General features: G+C 40.1%; 1 long non-coding RNA gene across 2 annotated transcripts in view; it reads right to left on the minus strand.

Annotated features, from left to right (window-relative positions):
• LOC147824865 (uncharacterized) overlaps window positions 1-18,525 on the minus strand; it is a 54,333-nt gene extending 35,808 nt beyond the window's left edge. The window contains exon 1 of one of the 2 annotated variants that reach the window (XR_015441621.1): window positions 18,392-18,525. This is a non-coding gene — a long non-coding RNA (uncharacterized LOC147824865). The remainder of the gene's footprint in view (window positions 1-18,391) is intronic. The other variant, XR_015441622.1, reaches the window with a different exon arrangement.
• Between the last annotated feature and the right edge of the window lie 341 nt (window positions 18,526-18,866).

Here is an 18,866-nt window from a genome sequence, read left to right on the forward strand (position 1 = left end):
GCAAAGAAACCGACCTGAGGACCAGTGGAACAGATTAGATGATGCAGAAACAATATCAGACACACTCAGCCATCTCATCTTTGATAAAGGACCCAAACACCCTCACTGGAGGAAAGATAGCCTCTTTAATAAATGGTGCTGGAAAAATTGAGCTTCTATTTGCCAAAGATTAAAACCAGACCTATATCTCTCACCATGCACTAAACTAAAATCAAAATGGATTAAAGATCTAAATATTAAAATAGAAACTCTGAACCAGTTGGAACAGAGGCTAGGTAGAACTCTTGAAGACATTGGTGTAGGAAAAGATTTTATGAGCAAAACCTCAGTTGCCCGTGAACTAACTCAAACAATCAACAAGTGGGATCTCTTCTTATTAAAAGACTTCTGCACAGCAAGAGAAACCACCAGCAGTGTGAAGAGACAACCCACAATGTGGGAAAAAATCTTCACCTTCTCTTCCTCAGACAAAGGCCTACTATCTAGAATCTATAAAAAACTTAAAAAGATCAGACTTCCCAAATTTAAAGACCCAATCTGAAAATGGGCATCTGAAATGAACAGACATTTCTCACACAAAGAAGTAGAAATAGCAAATAAACCTATGAAAAAATGTTCAACATCACTGATCATTCGAGAGATGCAAATGAAAACAACGCTGAGATTCCACCTCACTCCGGAAAGAATGGCTGCTATCATGTAATCAACCAATAACAAATGCTGGCAGGGCTGTGGGGAAAGAGGAACCCTGCTCCACTGCTGGTGGGAGTGTAGACTGGTGCAACCACTGTGGAAATCAGTATGGAGATACCTCAAAGAACTAGGACTGGAAGTCCCATTTGACTCAGCTAATCCACTGCTGGGGATCTTCCCCAAAGAATTAAAAAAAGAATCATACCACAGTGATGTATGTGTGCCTATGTTCATACCAGCACAGTTTGTGATAGCTAAAACTTAGAAACAGCCCAAATGCCCATCAACTGGAGACTGGATAAAGAAAATGTGGTTTTTTTTAATAAAATGGAGTATTACTTAGCCAAAAAAAATGAGAAATTAGAGACATTTATAGCTAAGTGGATGCACATTGAGGCAATACTCTTAAGTGAAATAAATAGGACACACATGTATAAATACTGAATAGTTTCTCTGGTGTGAGAAACTGAAAGTGTAATTAAGGGCTAAAATGTATAATAGGTAATGTGAAATAGGAAGAAAAGGGGCAAAGGGGAAGGAAGTGGGAGGGCTAGGGGAAAGGATAGAAGGGAATGGGATTAATATGAGAAAATGGAAAAATACGAACACAATCTTTGTAAATAGGGAGGAATGGAGGGGTGGAAGGGAGGGCTGGGCAAGGGTGAAAAATAAGAACCAATAGAGATTATGTAAAGGTGCAAATGTCCAATGATGAATGCCATTATATTGTATACCTAAAATGTACCAATGATTAGAATGAATAATCAATAATGTAAAATAGGAAGAAAAGGTCCAAAGGGGTAGAGGTAGTGCTAGGGGCAGGGGAAAGGAAAGAAGGGAAAGGAAAAATGCTGAGAAATGGAAAAAATGGAAATAAAGTCTTTGTAAATCAGAAAGGGTGGATGGGGTGAAGGGAGGGCTAGGAATGGGGAAAAAATAAGAACCAAGCTGCATTATGTAAAGGTCCAATTCCCAGTGAGAAATGTAATTGTGTTGTATACCTACAATGTACCAATAAAAGAATTTAGTAGAAAAAAAAAGATGTATTAAGTCTAGACTTCAGGGATGGTAGGAGGGCAAGGAAAATTTAATGTAATATAATGCAATACAGTCTTGGCCCATGTTCCACATGGGATGTGTGCCCTAGCAAATGACCAAGAAAGGCAACAGATATGGGTGGCACATGATGGACCAGACAGTCCCAGAGCCAGCAGTGGAGTTCACACACTCAGCCAGGGCCATTCCTCCTATAGCTCCCAAAGGTCAAGTGTGCCCCTCCATGCACCTTGCTAGAAAGTCATCTTTGCTAGAACAATGGAAAGAGGAAACTCTGAAGGCTTAGTGGTTACATGAAGGGAGACCAGATTACCTAGACAACACTTTAACCAGGAAAGGTTGAGATACATTCATGACCAAGTTTGTGCATCTCACACCACTACTCCTGCCCCAAGCCTACCCCATTCAGGACTTAGAGGGGTGTGAGAATGGCTGAATTTATAGGAAACCATTGCAACTTTAGCACAATCCCCAGAAGATAAACTCTCCATCTCTGAATACTCATCTTTGATGACAGAGCAAATCATTCATATGTTTATTCACAAATATCCTATACCAGAGACCATAATGGGTATGAGTAATTCGAGGACAAATGACAGAGACCATCTTCAAATAGCACATCTGCTGTCCCCACTTTCCTCAACTCCCATTTTCTCTTTCATATATCCTTAATGAATAAATTTTATTTTCTCACCCTTCTCTACCTCAAAAAAAACCAGTTGAGAATTATTTTAACTATAGAAGACATAGTGTAAAACTTCCTTAATTGTTGTTGAGGATTAAATGAATAAAAGGATATAAATTAAATATAATAAGACTATAACTTGTTTGAGTGAGTTCACCTTTTACTCCAAGGGGAAATAAAAGCATTAAGATATTTATTTTGAAAATAAATTTCCCAAACATATGTAACCAAATGTCAGCTTTTCTGTTTTCCAAGGAGTGCTTTTCTTTAAACCCTCTGGGGGCAGTAGTCATCTCATTGCTCTGCTTGCCTGCTTTTATCTTTTATCTTGGGCTTCTCTACTTCTACTCTTTCACCTTGCTTATGAGCCATTACTCATTTTCCTTGGTTAGCACTTGGATCTTGTTCCCTGGATTATTTCTCCCAACTTCCACTAATCCAAAACTCATGCAGTTGATTTATAAAATTTACTGTAAAACCAAAATAATTAGAAAGGCAGAGGAGGGAAGACATTTATGCATTTTACCTGTTTATGTCCACCTTTTCCTATAAGAGCAATGTTTTTGTCTTGTAATACACCTTAATCTTCCTATAAGAGAGAACCATGGTGTTCAAATTCTGTGATATTCAGATTTTTTATCCTCTTTAGATAAGGCCCAGACAGATTATTTTTCCCAGGATCCATTGTACTCTCCTAGTGAGGGAATTTCGGGCATTGAAATCCCCTTACATACATTTCCCAATTTGTGAGTGATTTAGCATATCTTAGTAAAATCTACAAATATTTGGTCATGAACACACATTTATATACCATGTCCAGCAACACCTTCCAGGAAAAGTTTCACACTCTGTGGTTGTTTGCTCCACTACTTTAAAGTGGATATATACTCCTTCCATTCTTTCTTCAGAAGAAGCACTTTCTGTTTCTTTTCTTTAATTTCTGTGAAGTGTACACATCTACATAACCAGTTATGACACACATGAATAGATTCCTCTTGATAATTCTGGAAACCATATATACTGACACACACTAATGGATGCACAATGTTAGAGAGGGGAATTCAATTTACAATTAGGATATATAGGATGCAAAGGACTTTTACTTCCATGATAGCAAAAAGAAACAATAGGATAAGAAAAAATTACAGTTTTCTGTAGTACTATTGAAGAGTTGGGATTGAAGGAAGTCTTAATGAGTATCAGAGAATGAGCCCTTTTAAGGAAGAAGAGACATGGGATAATTTCAGCAACTGGAAGCAGTTGTGATATACCCTAAAACTAAAGCTAACCCAAGGGTTCATTAGGAAGATCATATATAAACACATCATGGTGAAATCATAGCATGAAATATCGTTCAGTAATGAAAATCCGGATACTGATGCATGTGCTCATACAGATGAATCCCAAAACCATTACACTACTTAAAAGAAGCCAAGGATAAAAGAATATATAACATATGAATCCATTCCTCTGAAATTTACAAAGAGACATCTCCTTTTTGAGGGTAGAAATGAGAAGAGTAGTTTGTCATGTGTGTTAGTTTTCTTTCAAGATAACAAAATGTCTGAGATAATCAAATACTCAGAAGGAAAGGTTTATTTTGGCTCACAGATTTGGAGTTTTCAGTCCATAGTTGGACCATCACACTGGGGTCTGTCCTGAGGCAAAAGGTTATGATGGGAACACATGGCAAAAGTGAACATCATGAGTTTTCTCTCACAGCATCCAGATAGAGAGAGAGGCAGAGACAGAGAGACATGAGGATAAACCAGGTCCCACCACCTCCTCTGAGCACCTCCTAATAGGGCCAAGACAAGGACCAAGTGCTTAGCACATAGACCTTTAAGTCACACTCCAGATCCAAGCCACAGCACTTTGTAACATGGGGAGGGGCTGGAAGGAAGCCTGAAGGAACTTTTTGGGTTGATGGGAATTGTTTTACATTTTGTTTGAGTTGCCCCTGATGCACACCTGGAAGCACTTCTCAAAATGTATTAAATTGTACTTGGGATCTGTGTATGTCACTGAACATTAATTCTAATTCAATTGAAACAAGCCCACAGAAATATATCATACCCCATGCTTCATATTTTTGCATGTCATTGTAACTTATAACTCAATTTCAAATATGTTTTTAAAAATTCAACTCTTCCTGAAGTTTGTAACATCCTGTAAGTTAATTAAAGGAATGTATTCTTCATGACAACTTGTGTGGAGTTGTGAGAGGCATAGGATGAGCATCTGTCATGTGCAGGTGAACACACACGTGAATTCTACTGCTTTTTGCTCTGTGCCTCATGGATCATCTCAGACCCTGTGCCCATAATCAGTGGACCTGTATGATGAAGTTAATAGTGCTGGTTCATGAGCCACAGAGAGGAAAGGGCTGCTATGAGATGAATACTTCTTGTCACTTAATGTCTGTAGGCACTTCTCTAGGTGACCCTGTCTGTTCATGATGGCAACCAGCGTGTAAAGAGTAAAAGACTTTCACCACTCTGAAATTTCAGCTAAGAGTTAAATTCCTGCACCTCAGCTTTGAATTGGAGAGAAAAAATCAGCACAAACTTAAAGGAACCAATGGCTGAGGAACTCCCTTAATATATAAAAACTCCAAACCTCTCTCTCTCTCTCTCTTCTCTCTCTCTCTGTTTCTCTCTCTCTCTCTTCTCTCTCTCTCTGTTTCTCTCTCTCTCTCTCTCTCTCTCCCACACACACACACACACACACACACACACTCACACACACACACAATGAAACTAGTACAGCCACAAAGGTTGAATATTGCTATAAATTTCCAGAACTGACCTAGGAATACAAGGCAGAAGAAGCAGGGAAAAAATTCTTCTGGGGGATTGTGTGCCCAACTGAAAAGTCAGCTAGACCTGCTGTGGTTGACAGGTACACTGCTTGTTCTGTGAAAAGTAGCCCATAAAATGTCATAAATTTCTTCTTAATCCAGTGACAAGGGTTTTTAAATGAACTTTGGTTTTCAGACTCTGAAACAAAGAAAAGTTCATGGAATTCCACATGGTCTAGGGGGAAAGCATGTCAGGCAGGAGGTGAGCAGACATTTGTCGAGAATGGTTTTTCTCACTTGTCTGAGAGATTTTCCAGAAGGAACTTTTTGTCTCAGGCTCTGAATATGTGAATGCCCAAATATGAGCTGGAAATTCTGCCACCTTCCTATTAATGTTGAGACTCCCATCAATACATGGGGAGGGCTCCACAAAGAGAAGTACAGAGAATCAGGGCAAGAACCATTAGATTATGTCCTCTCTTCTTAAGTATCTCTAATCATGGAAGCCAATAAAGACTCTATTGTTCCTACCATTCTAATTGGATTTTAGCTTATGGTGGGGGGCAAAGAACCCCACCTGATACTGTGCTAGATATATATTTGTTGAAATTATGTGTGACATCTCTTCAAAATTTACAATTACCTTTTGGGTAAGATTGATCATAATCATCAGGCTATTTATACTGATGCTGTCCTGCATATTCTGTGGAAAGGTATTTTTAAGCCAACATATTTAATAATACCCTTGTATTCAGAGTAAGCATGAGAAGGAATGTGCGAATTCCTTCCTAAGCAGCTTATATTGCATAAGACTAGCAATGAGGTTGTCAAAATTACCTAACATTCTATCAGTGACATCAAATCTTTAATCACAGAGTTCTTGGAAAGATTTTGTGTGTTATACAAACTGGCCACTCACTGGCTGGAGTCATATGGTCTCTCTTGGGGTAACAATTGTTCTTACAAATCCTGCAAGGATGAAGGTGGCAGCAAGGATCAGGAAAACCCATCACCTTGTTGCATATGGAAGCTATCCCAGGCACCCTAACTGTACTGCCTTTTTTTCACAGCATGAGTTCACTTCCCTTAATCATACTTTATGCTCTCTAAAAATAATGTGGAGGAAACATACATTATGTATTTAAAGACAGACCATCTGTTTTCCTTCTCTGCCAAGAGAGGAATTCCTTACTAAATCAAAAGCCTCAGGTCATCATAGGAAGTAGAAAGCTAAGATAAATGTCTTTCCTTTTTTCCTCCCCCTGCAAAAAAAAATATGTACAAAATGTTTCCCATGACCACTCAATAAAACAGGTGGATACACTTAACTTTCACACACAGGCCGTCGACTGCAGGCAAAGCCACAGCCTAGGACTCCTTAGTAAAAAGTTGTGTGTCTGATGGAACAATTGAAACAAAAACTAGAATTTTGAAATCTCTGTCAAGAGGATATTGAATCTTGTAGGCCAAAAAGTAATTTGTGTTCTTTTTTATGTCTCCCAATTCTGCCTCTACTAGGCATGGAGCAGGTCCAGGAAATATTTGTCAAATGTATAAAAAAACACAACTATTTCTAAAAATATTTTAGGCAAGTGATCTCAGCCACTGCACATTGTGTTCACCTTAGTCATTGCTAAAAGAGAAAAGTGGTTGAGATTCCTCAAATTAATGAAATCAGAAGGCAATCTGCCCAGTGAGTGTATTTAGCTCATAATGAAGGAATATGTTTAAAAGCTATGATTATTGTAGTTTCTTTCCATCTTCATTTGTTTTCAAACCTTTAACAAAATTTCCTAGGTTGGGTAATTTATGCAGAATAGAAATTCATTTTTATTTGTGCAGAGTGTGAAGTCCAAGATCTAGGTGTGGTCAAGGTGGGTCTGGTGAAGGCCCCGGCCCTGCTTCCAACATGGCGCCTACTACAGCTTCCTCCTGAAGGAACAAATGCATTGTCTTTGCTGGGCAGTAGGTGGAAGGGCAAAGGAAAGAAGGAACAAAGAGCTCTCTCCAATCCCAGTCTCCATGACTTTATCACCTCCCCAAAGCCCCATCTCTTCAAAACATCATGCTGAAGATTAAGTTACAACATATGAATTTGGGAGATGTATTCATACCATGGCAAATTCCCTTCTAGTCCCCAGCATCTATATTAAGAAAAATTCTTGGTTAAGTAATGGAAGCAAATCTCAATTTCAGTCAGTATTAGATTCTGGTGACAGACACTTGAGGAATGATTTTAAAATTTAAGAACTTACTTTAAATAAATCTTCCCCAAATTAATTACAGCAAAGATTTTAGCACAACTAAGGAATACTGTGAAAATCAGTTGATTTCCAACCTTCTCAGATTAGACCACAGCTTAAGCAGAGGATGTTTAATAAAAAGTAATTGGTTTTATAGAATTTCCAGACCAGGAATGCTAACTCTTGGAGACTTCTAGTCCTTCACGTTGTTCAATTTTGTTCATCTTGAAAACTAATCTTTTTTATAAGACCACTGAGAACTGCTGGTTTATTATAAGATACTATACACACACACACACATGCATGCACGGATGCATGCATGAACATCAGAGCATCCTGTCCTTTTCCCTTAAAATAAAATAAAATTTAATCATTGGTAGTTGGTCCTGTGCTCTAAATGAGAGCCTGTATTTTAACAAGATCCCCAGTGATGTGTGGGCACATGAAAGCTGGAGAACTGCTGGTTTAGACTAAGTAAAGCCAGACTGCTCACCACCTCAGTACCTCTTCAGCAACAATCCTATGCACAAGGAGGAATTGCACCCATATAAGTCTCATGGAACTCAGCAAAAGCTGCAATCAAACTGAGGCCCCTAAAATAAGAAATGTTTGCTTTTGCATTATCTTCCTTAAGAGGAAGCTTTCTGGAGGATGCTTACAGACCTCCCTGCTATGGTTTGTGTCTTGCTGAATCCCCAAAGCCTCCTACGGTCATGGCTTTTACAGAGGTAGCTGGATCTTTAGTGTGTGAAACTGGAGTTGATTCATGATGCAGTGCTAGGCTCAAGGGCACTAGGATTAAGGGTGTAAGTGCTAACCGCCCTAAGTAGTCTGAATAAGATAAAGAGGGCAGAAGATGATGATAAGTTCCCTTGCTTGCTTGTTTGCTTGCTTTTGCTGTGTTCTGTTGCCATGAACTGTTGCCCCTGTGCCACCCTGCCTTGGAGACAACTGATTATGGACTGAAACCTCTATGAACCATGAGCTAAATAAATCTTTCCCATTTAACTTTGGGTGTTGGGTATTTTGTCTTGGCAAAGAGAAAAATAACTAACACTGCCCCCCCCAAAAAAAATCCATGCTCTTCTTTGGAGCAAAAGACATGTTTTTCCATTTTGGCTCTGGCTGAGGAGTGACTACCTTATGTGATGTTGTTTCAAGGTACTGCATGATGGGTGGGACTGTAGCACAGACCCAGGACCTGGCTAGATAGCGGACTCCTCTTGTTGGACATGAGTAAAGAGAGCACTTCTCTGAATGAAGCCTCAGGAGAAAGACCAATGAGCATGGGGTAGAACTGACATGTGCTGAGGATGAAAATGTTTTCATGAACTCAGCTCCCATAGATAACTTTCTCTCAGCCCCATTAAGAAACAAATGCATTGTGTGGCAAATGAATCGTGTGGCAAAGTTTCCAAGGTTAGCAAGTTAGTGAACTAGCCTCTTCTGCCTTATTCCACCTTTCAAAACCACTCTATTTGCAAAATCAGAATGGTCTCTTCTGCTCTCACCCATCCTCAAATCTCATTACAAATTTTTGAACAGCTCTCCAGTGCTTCCCAAGCATACTCTTTATTTTAGAATATTACCTGCCAAAGCAGTATTACTTTTTTGGATTTTATAAGAATGAACACCTTTGAGCTAGAGATACGAACATAATCTTAGGAAATTTTTATATTCTAAAATTGACAATATTGTCATCCCTAAAATATGCACAGCAGTGCTTGAATCTTGTTATTTCTGATTATGTAGTTATCCAGGTATGTGTGACAGTATTCCCTCAGCAAAACAGAACAGAGAGAATTAACCAACATGGTTAACTCTATTACATACAGATGTCCCATCACACATAAGAAGAAGAATACATACTAATGTCAGCATGTTAGAACCCTTGTTATTAGAATGTTTTAGTTCTGAACATTAATTAAGACATTTCTTCATCTTCTCTCTACTTTTATAATATTAGCTAGTTAATATTTAAGAAAATTAAATAAATTAACACATCCCATGTTCCTAGTGCACTTGGGGATCCAAAAAAGTTACTCCTTTTCTTCCCTCATTTCAATGCACCTCATGAAAGAAGAGCTATTTTAATGGGAACTTCAAAGAAACAAGAGCTTGAGTAATGGGAGATTTGACAGTGAAGGGATTCTATGCTGAGAAAATAATAACCACACTCAAATAATTATGAAAGTAAGCAGAGAAGAGTGAGAGACATTGTGTGGCCAGATGCATTTAGAAATACACAGAGAAATGACTGAGGTAGGTTGATGGTCATTTGTAAAGAAAACATATCTTGAATCAAACTATGGATCAGGATGAGTAGTTTTTTTATATTCTAAAATTCATGAACTACTTCAAGTCTTTACTTTTTTAAGCATGAATATTTGAATTTTGAGGGTTCCATTTGCCTACAAAAATGAACAACCATTATGTAGAATTGAAGACAGCTTTTTGAGTCATTTTGCCATGAGCTTAGGATCAGAAACTCCAGCATAATCATTTCAACCTATGGCTGTTATTTTTCACAATGCTGGCCACTGTTGGGTTATCTTGACAAAACAATATGGAAAAGAACAAATATTGGATGAGCACAGAGCAAGACCCTGCACAAAGGAAGTGTTTAGTAATTTATTCTCTTTGACACAGACTGATTTCAGTACTTCTCTCACACTCCTGGCCAGTCCCTGTTATTCAATGACAGTGCTTTGAGTAAGCTTTGTTAAAAAAAAAAATTATGACCTTTAGTTTCCTCATTAAAAAAGCAAAACAAAACAACCCTCTAGGATTATAATCTCTTCTTCATAAGGATGTGAAAGAATAAAATTTCAGTTGTTAGCTGGAGTATACAAAAGAACCTGACCCAATCTCCAGCCATATGGTGGCACATAATAAAATGTGATGACTTGTATACACCAAAACCCGTGACTTCTGCATCAAGCAATGCTGGGCACTGAACTCCTGCCTCACCCACTACACTAAACTGCAGGTGGTCTTTGACGGTTCTGCCATGATAGCATCTTGCTGAACTAGTTGAGATAAAGGAAATTAGGTTATAAAAAGTTTATGCAAATACTCTCTCATTCTTTGGGGGAGATTTGTATCTTTGGTTTCTATTTTTTCATCTGCAGGGTTAAGAATGTAGGGCTGGGGATTTAGCTCAGTGGTTCTGCCACTTGTCTCACAAGCACAAGGACCCGAGTTTGATCCCTGGTACCAAAAATAAAAAGGAATGTAAGCAAGTTCATGCCCCAAAACCCTTCTGGCTCTAATTCTCTAAGCTATGTTTGGCAAAATAATGTGTACCTGGGCTTCCTGGCTGCCTTTCCACCACTCCCAGCCCACAGGAAGAGGCTTCCCGGCCCCCATTCCACAACTCCCAGCACAGAGGTAGGGGCTTCCAGGCTGCCTTTCCACTGCTCCCAGACCAGAGATAGGGGCTTCCGAGCTGCATTTCCACCACTATCAGCCCACAGGAAGGGCTTCCTGGCCCACGTTCCAAGCTCCCAGCTCAGAGGTAGGAACTTCTGGGCTCCTGTGCCACCACTCCCAGCCCAGAGGAAGGGGCTTCTGAGCTGCCATTCCACCACTCCCAGCCCAGAGGAAGGGGCTTCCAAACCACCTTTACAGCACCCCCAGTGCAAAGGAGGTGAGCCGCGTGAGTGCCAACAGCACACCCCCCAATTGAAATGAGAAGACACATAAATAAGTCTCAAAACGAGACTTCCAGATCACCTACAGCAACCCCAAAGGGAAAGGAGATGTAACACTCTGATACTCAACCACCTGGACTCCCTGAACTGGCAACATAAGAGGATCTGTAAAAAATGAAATCAGAAATAATTTCTCAGATAACAGCAGAGATTGTGCCCATAGTGCAAGACAGGATTAATAAATCCAGACAGGACACAGATAACAAAATAGAGGAGCTGACGAGCATGATGGAATTCCAAAATGGGAAACAAATGGAACCCATAAAACAGATACAAACAGATTTCCAGGAGATTAAAAACTCCATTGAAAGTCTACACAGCAGAATGAGACAATGTGAGGACAGAATTTCAGATATAGAAGATAAGATTGCAATTAGTGAGCAGGAAAAGAAAAATTGTTTCAAAATTGTAAGGGACCATGAGAAATCAATCCAGCAGCTGCTAGACAATGCAAAGAAGAATAATATAAGACTGATTGGAGTCAACAAAGAAACAGGAGTGACTGCAGATGACATAAAAAAACTGTTCACAGAAGTAATGGCAGAAAACATCCCAAGAAGGGGAAAAGAACTTGACATACAGATAACTGAGGCATATAGGGCTCCAAATAGCCTTGATCAAAAAAAATCTACACATAGGCATATAATTGTTAAGATTCAAGAAACCCAACAGAAGAACAAAGTTCTACAAGCAGTTAGAGAAAAGAAACAAGTCACATACAAAGGAAAGTCCACCAGAATCACAGCAGACTTCTCAATGCAAACCCTCAAGGCAAGAAGAGCTTGGAGTAACATATTCCAAGCCAAAAGGAAAACAGCCTCTGACCAGATTGAGGTATCCTGCAAAACTTTCAAAATTGATGGAGAAATAAGATACAGAGCAGAAATAATATACAGAAATAAGACAAAGAGCACATTAGGAACTTTATGAATACCAAACCAGCACTCCAAAAAAATTTAGATAATATCCTAGGAACAGACAATGAGGATCACAATCCCAAGAAGCACAGCAGAATGAATCCATTGGGATTGACAAGCAATTAAATGTAAAGGAGGAAAATCCAACAAAAAAAAGTCATGACAATGATAAATTACATATCAGTTATAACCATCAATGTTAATGGTCTCAACACACCAATCGAAAGAAATAGACTGGCAGAATGGGTCAAGAAGCAAAATCCAATACTATGATGCATACCAGATAACACACTAAATTCAAAAGGAAACTCATAGCTTGAAAGTTAAAGGGTGGAAAACAATACTCCATGCAATGGGAACCCCCAAAAAAGCTGGAGAAGCTATCCTCTTTGCCAATCATACTCTTAAGTGAAATAAATAGGACACACATGTGTCAATACCGAATAGTTTCTCTAGTGTGAGAAACTGAAAGTGTAAATAAGGACTAAAAGGTATAACAGATAATGTGAAATAGGAAGAAAAGGGGCAAAGGAGAAGGGGAAGTGGGAGGGGTAGGGGAAAAGAAAGAAGGGAATGGAATTAATATGAAAAAATGAAAAACGGGAACAAAGTCTTTGTAAATAGGGAGGGATGGAGGGGTTGAAGGGAGTGCAGGGGAATGGGGAAAAATAAGAACCAAGACAGATTATTTAAAGGTGCAAATTTCCAAAGGAAAAAAAAAAGATATGTGTACCTGGAGCAACAAGAGTTGCATTCATGCCTTTCCTCCCTCAATATATATGTTTTTGTGGGTTCTTTTGGTACCAGGGATTGAACTCGGGTCCTTGCGCTTGTGCAGCAGGTGGCAAAACCACTGAGTTAAATTCCCAGCCAATATATATGTATTTTTAATGATTTTGTTGTTGAAAGTACATTTTAATTTAACTTGATATTTTCTATCTTCCTTAATGTTCTAAAACTTTTTTTCAGGAAGGATTGCTATCTCCACTTGTTTGCGATAGAGAAATTGAGACTCAGAGAGGTGAAGTACCTTGTCCCAGATCACACAGGAAATGAGCGACAGAGTAGAAGCAGGGATTCAGAGATTGTGACCAAGATCCTCTATCCTCTGCCAGGTGTTTCTGGAGCTTATCCTTCCAATGCCACTGCTCAGGAACCTTTCCTAGCTTTAAAAATTTGCTTTGCATGAGACGATTGAGTTCTCAAGTCTACTTTCTTGTTTGTTCCTAAATTTTTTCTGCCTCTTCCCTCCAAAAAAGATGACAGCTATCATTTCTCTTTGCTATCAGTGTATTACTCCAACAGTTTCCTGTCTTCAAACTTACTTGTAAACTACTGTGTCTTAAACTGCAGATCAGAGGTTGTCAGAAACCTGTGAACAGTGACGGATCTTGGGATAGGGTGCGCAGGGTTTCTTTTGGAGTAAAGCCACAGACATGGGCTTCTGACAATGCTCAAAGACCTACTTCCACTTCTTTGTGCACAGAATAAATTAGACTAACAGCTGGAAGAATTCCCTCTAGGGGAAGGTTTGTTGCAAGATGATTGGTTCCATGGTTGTTCATTTTGCTCATTTTGCTACTGTTGTTCCTCCTCCGCAAACACTGAACTTCACTCTGAACAAGGCGTGTGTATCAGCCACATCTCCCTCCCATGCAGCACAGATGCAGCAGCTGCTTCTTCTCCCCTTCATTTGTCTATTCAGCACACAGGTTTTGAGTCTGCTCTATACCGGGCACTATGCAAGATACTGGAGAGTCACAGATTAGAAAGAGACTCAGGCCCTGACTTCCAGCTGGGGACAATTTCAGGGACAGAAACAGATAACCACACTGTGACAGACTCAGTGTTGCAGTCCAGATCTGTCCAAAGAACTGGGGCTGCAAAGGGAGGGCTTCTGACATTTCACCGAGGGAGTCTTGACTCTTGCACCAGCCATAGATGATTTCTAGGAGCAGAATCAGAGATGCTGCTCCAGATGGAAGGGACATTGTATACAAAGACGAGAGACAGCAGGGAATGAGGCTCCCATGATGCAAGATGCAAAGTCTGCCACTGTGGCCAAGAACAAGCCTTGAAAAATTCTCCAATGTTCTTAACAACTGCCTCTCAAGAGTGGCTTCTGCACACAATTTAAAGAGTCACCCTCCCCAGTGACAATAAAATAACCTTGTTCCAAATTTGCTATCCACCACTCTGTGGGAAGTCCAATAATATTCCTGGCTCGATCCCAACTAAGGATCTTGTGTGTTTGCCAACACCTTTGTTTCATGACAAAATGCAGAAGAAACTCAGTCCTCTTCTTATTTTCCTCCAAATAGCACACACAGCAGTTGTAATTGTAGAGATTTGTACTGAAGACTTGGGGACCACATGACAGGAAAAGCAACTGACCTAGGATGAGACATTTCACCTTTTTCTCTGCAACCCATCCATCAGCCGCAGTGCATGATGAAAATGTGGCCTGTAGCATTGCAGCCACACCCCCTTGTCTGTCTGGCTAAGGTCTCTTAGCCCAGGGCTGTGCTGGTTTGCTTTTTGCAGCCTCCCTGGGAAAGTCAATCTCCTGGACTCTGGGCAATAGAACAGAACATGTTACCTCCCACCTGCTGGGCACCCCGTGGCCTGCTTTGCAGACTCAGAGTCTCATCTCTGACTTTTGCTAAACAGGGTTTTTCTTCTGGTTCTCATCATCCAGCAGTACAGAAAAGGCAATGATTTTGAAACTGCAGTCTTCCCTTTCTTTTGCCTCTGGCAGTCTCTTTATATAAAGGAATATTTTCTAAAAGAAAACTTTTACACTGATAAAAATGATAACATATCCATCCCCTTAGAAGTTACCAGCTATGATAGTCTACTTCATTTATCAAAAGAAATTCTTAGCTTGGTCGTGTTGAAAACATCAGTTAGACAAGAAGATTATTTTGGTTTCTATCACACCGCATGGTAACTATAGTGAATAACATATTGTATATTTCAAAATATCTTTAAATTGGATCTTAAATGTTCTTGCCAAAAAAATGACAAGGTGAGGCAATGGATATGTTAATTAGCTTTAATTATTCCACAATGTATGCATACATCAAACTTTCACACTGCACTCCATATAAATATAGGAAGTAATATACTTGTGTGTGTTCGCACATAATTGTCTCCGTGTATATACACTTTAAAAGTTCAAAGCAAATGAAAGGTAAGGAGTACCACATGCGAGAGAGAGCAGATGTGTAAGACTACAGACTTTAGTACTTGCTAAATCTATTACCTGCTGTTGGATTTCTAGAGAGGGTCATACAAAGGAGGACAATAGTTAGTAATTGTCCCATTAATAAACAACAACAAAAGTGGTTCTGTTTGTTTTGCGGTTCAGTTTGGTTTGTGGGTTGTTATGGTTTAGATCTAGAATGTCTCCCCAAAGCCTCATGTTGGTTAGAGGTGGGGCAAGGTAAATGGCCCCTGGGCAAGCTATCCTCATCAGTGGATTAGTCCAACGAAGGGATCAGTGCTGACTGTGCAGTTAGGAGGTGAGGTCTGGTCACACGAGGTGGTCACTGGGAATAGGACCTAGAACAGAGCATCCCCTTCCCCTACAGCTCCCTTCACGCTTAGCTTCCTGGCCGCCATGATGTGAGCAGCTTTCTCCCACCTCATCCTTTCACGTGAGCTTTCTGTGCTGGAGCCAGCCAAACATAGACTGAAGCTTCTACAACCTTGAGTCAAAATAAACCTCTCCTCCTTTAAGATGCTGGTGTTAGATATTTTTTCCCTGGCAACAAGAAAGGAAGACATAGGTATGCATTGATTTGGAACCAGTATTTTAACAGATCTTTTGTGCCACACAACCAGTTCTCCAGTCAATACAGTACTTTCTCTGGTTGCCTGCTCTGGAAACCCCCTCTCATATGATATGAAAGTGTCCTGTACCTCCCACTGCACACCAGTGCTGCCCATAGCTATGTGGTTTGATGAGACGAGGACCACTGAACAACTCAGAATGCTCCTAATGCCAACGGATGTTTCCATTTTGCTTGCAAATCCGGTAGAGATTGGAGGGAAAGAATGTTCTGTAGCACAGAGACCTTGCTTCTGGCACAGTAAACCTCTGCTGTGGGGCTAACAGAATGGACTGCTTTCTCCATAACTTGTCACACTTTCCAAACCTAAAAAGTGAGATGAATACCAAATACATGGCAACCAGGCATGGTCGTGGGGTTCCTGTGGTATGCAGCTCAGAGCTGCACCCTGCTCCTGGGACCTGTGGTTAGGGAGCTATTCAAGGAAAGGGGAGAAGCAGAAAGACTGGGCCAGGTGTACTCTGGGTTCTTCTCACAGGAGCTGTGTTTGGTCCCTACCCCATAGGAGTGGCAATGGGCACATGAGTTTGTTGCTTACACACAACACACTGAAAAATAATATGTCAGGTTTTCTAAGGCACTTTGCTTTCTGTAGGATTCCTAAAGCACAGCTGAGACTCAGCGCAGGTCAGATGGTTTTCCCTTCAGGCAGAGTCGCAATCCTTTCTAAATTAAATGCCAGGTGTGAAACAAGTTTTCTTCTCTATGCTCCTCTTCTGTGCATAAACAGAAATTCTTGTGCAAGTGCAAGGTAATCCATGCATAATTCATCCTGGGCTCTGCTTTCCAGATGTACAGCCACCAGTGGGGTCCTGTGTCTACAGGCCCTGTTTCTTCAAAATACAGCGTTGCCTGCAGCCGGATCTGCCCCCAGCATCCCAGCCTGCCTCCCAGCTCCAGGCTTTGGCTGCCTCTCTCACCTCGCTGGCCCTGCTCCCCACAAGTACCCCTCTCCCCTCCTCTTTGGCTTACACTGACTTTTCATACTTTACTCCTCATACTTTAAAGTTGAAATTGAATTTACCTTTACAAAGTGAATATTTCTTTTTCCATGTGGAGGATTTATGGTTTCTTGTTTGCCTGTGGAAGGCATTTTCCAAGAGAAGGATCTGTGGTTTCTTAAGATTATGATTTGTTTTAATGTGAGAGAAAAGAGCTAAAGACCTGGTTCTCCATTCCTTTGTCTTCTATATATGCCTACTATGTGCAGGGCATGGCCAAGTCCTGTGTTTATGCCATTTACATGCAACCTCAAAGGAAATCAAACATCAAACGCCTATTCAGTGCCTATCAGATTTAGTTCTGAGGGATGCTACAAAAAGGACCTTGTTTGGGACTTTGCTGCAGGCTCTGTGGGCTTGTATTGCTGCCCCAGTGTTCCCCAGCCATGTGACCTTAGCAAGTTACCCATCTATGTTTCTTTCCTTCATCTGCAACAGAGTTGCAAGGGTTGTTATAAGAGTTAAATGAATATGCATAAAATGCTTAATATACTATCTGACAACCACAAATGTTTTGTAAATGCTCTGTTCCCTTGTAATCCTACTTAGTTGGTGCTGAAATTGCCATCTGTACCCTTATTTTTAGATATAAAACCACAGAGGCTTGGACTCAACCCATGTCACACACTTGGAGCCCAGCAACTCAGCTAACTTCACAGCAGAGTCTGAATTCAGACTGCAGACTCCATGCTGTCATCCACACTGCTCTTCCCTCTGACTTTTCTTCCAGTAAATTAGCTTGGAACCCTGAATTTCGAAGTAGGAAAGTGAAGCGTCAACTCCAAGAGGTTATATTCAGAACATAGCTTTCAGCAATGCAATATCTGTTTCATTGGAATAGATAGTTATTTGTCTAGGGTCTTTGTAATTTAAATGATATTTGATTTGGATAAACTTTCCCATGCCTTTCCAAAGCAAAATCCATCCCGGTAAAATGAGACTGCCTGGCCTCTTTGTTCTTTATTCCACCTAGATATCACAGATGTCATTTCAAAGGGACACTAGCCTGGTGTAATTGGTCACTTCAACATCTCTGACATTACTAAGCATCATTTTGAAATTACTCTCTGGATGATCATTTCTAATCTATAATTTCCTTCCTCCTCCTAGTCCATAATGACCTTTGATTCTATGCCATTTATTTCCAGTTTACCTTTTGATTTTTCTAACATGCAGTGCAGGGAAAGATGTTACAAACAGAATATGGAAAAATAATGAGGTCTGTCTCTCTTACTGCCATGAATCTGTCCTGACACTTGAGTCTAACTGAGCTCATCTCTCTTCTGAGAATGTGAGAGTGTCTTTTCATTCTGCCCATCAGAATGCAGGAGCTTCTTAGTTACAAGAAAATCTCTTCTTCATTTTGGTTTCCCTGGGACTCAGCATATGTATTTTTGCAATATCTTTTGTTGAAAGAAATAGTACATACCTTACAGATGATGGGCTGTGGGGCTGGAGGAGGGAAAACATGCCTCTTCAACGCTGAGAACAATTGTTAAGGAGGCTGTCTGCTGAAGGTAGTGGATCCCATGCACTCTGCCATTCTCCACTGCTCAGCCTCCCATTTCAATAACTGCCTCCCAACTTCCTAACTGCATCAGAAAAGGCAAGCCTTTGGCTCCATTTCAAATTCCTATTCTCCCACAAGGAAAGCCTACTCTAACAACTTTATTCTTCTTCATTCCTTTATTTCTTCTCTGCACTATTATATGTGGAACAAATATGGCAAAATAAGAGCAGGCTCAGAGACATTTAAATTTATTACATGTTCCTGTTTTGAAAAACCAGGGCAAAGTTATATAAAATGCATGTCCCCTGAGCATTTGTTATGCACCCATAGCCTTGCTGGTGACCCTATTGGAAAGATGTTTTTTATTTTTTTTTGTACTAAATTCTTTTATTGG

The sequence above is a fragment of the Heterocephalus glaber genome, unplaced genomic scaffold, assembly GCF_053883595.1.
Source record: "Heterocephalus glaber isolate CG9 unplaced genomic scaffold, H.glaber_assembly_v1.0 deba00001531, whole genome shotgun sequence".
Lineage (NCBI taxonomy): Eukaryota > Metazoa > Chordata > Mammalia > Rodentia > Bathyergidae > Heterocephalus > Heterocephalus glaber.